The following is a 1,121-nucleotide window of genomic DNA, read 5'->3' on the forward strand; positions in this document are numbered from 1 at the left end:
AGAGAGAGAGAGAGAGAGAGAGAGAGAGAGAAATAGAGAGAGAAAGAGGGGGGGAGAAAGAGATGGAGCGGCAAGAAGTTGGGCTATAGATCTACTTCAGGACGAGTCCCATGTGCTATGATATAACTCGAGACGTTCATTAAAATAAGTTTATTGTTCTGTTACAGTTAGGCTGAAGGACTAGATTAGAACTCAGATGGCTGCTGGATCGGAAAGGTAGTTCTGTTACAGTCCAAAATCTCCCCTTCAAAACTTGCAGGCAAATTTCAAGATTTCTGATCTTACAGAGGGTGCATTATCACCTCGGTTGGTATCACGCTGGACTTCGGAGAAAGGGGTCCGGGTTCGAATCTTCAACGAGGTGTTCTGAACAAGGATTGTTTTGGTAAGTTTTTAAGGCTCTCCTTCCAATTAGCTCAGTAGTATAGGAGATGGGTGTTAAATTCGGAGGTCCCGACTCTTATATAACCCTCTAGTGTTGAAAAAGGACTTAAATCTATACCTTAAGCAACGAGTTTATAGACATAGGGAGATTATGTTGGGCACAAACCGGCCAAGTCATGCTAGCTTATCATATGTATACTTTAATTTCAGGAGGAGCAAAAACTGCGTAATTAAAGTAAAAATTAAAGCTTAGTCACCCGTCTCTTGCAGCCTCTTTTTTTTTTTTTTATGTTTTATGGCGCTCGCAACTGCATACGGTCATATGAGTGAGCGGGACACATCAAACATTTTCAGTTGGTAGGAAATATTGAATTTTGCCCAGATGGTGGCCAAAGCCTGCTCTTATCGATTTTAGAACCACCAAGGGATCTTTAACGTGTGCAACTTGCACACTAGACCTCCGAGAATTTTCGCTCTTGTCCGAGAAGGCTAGGTGTAGATTTCTAGATATTTCCTACCAGAAGATCGGGCGAGTGTGGCAGAAAGACTGCAGTAAGAGGGAGCCAAGGAGTAGCTGTAGAAAGGCTGCAGAAAGTCAGGAGCCCAGAGGAAGGGACAAAGGAGTTGAGGGGGTGGTGGCAGAAAGTGGAGACGAAAGCAGACGACAGAACATTGCTAGAGAGCAGGAAAGGAGATGAATGAAGGAAATTTTGGAGAAGAACATTTTTTGGTCACTA

This window comes from Aplysia californica, unplaced genomic scaffold (genome assembly GCF_000002075.1).
Source record: "Aplysia californica isolate F4 #8 unplaced genomic scaffold, AplCal3.0 scaffold00649, whole genome shotgun sequence".
Lineage (NCBI taxonomy): Eukaryota > Metazoa > Mollusca > Gastropoda > Aplysiida > Aplysiidae > Aplysia > Aplysia californica.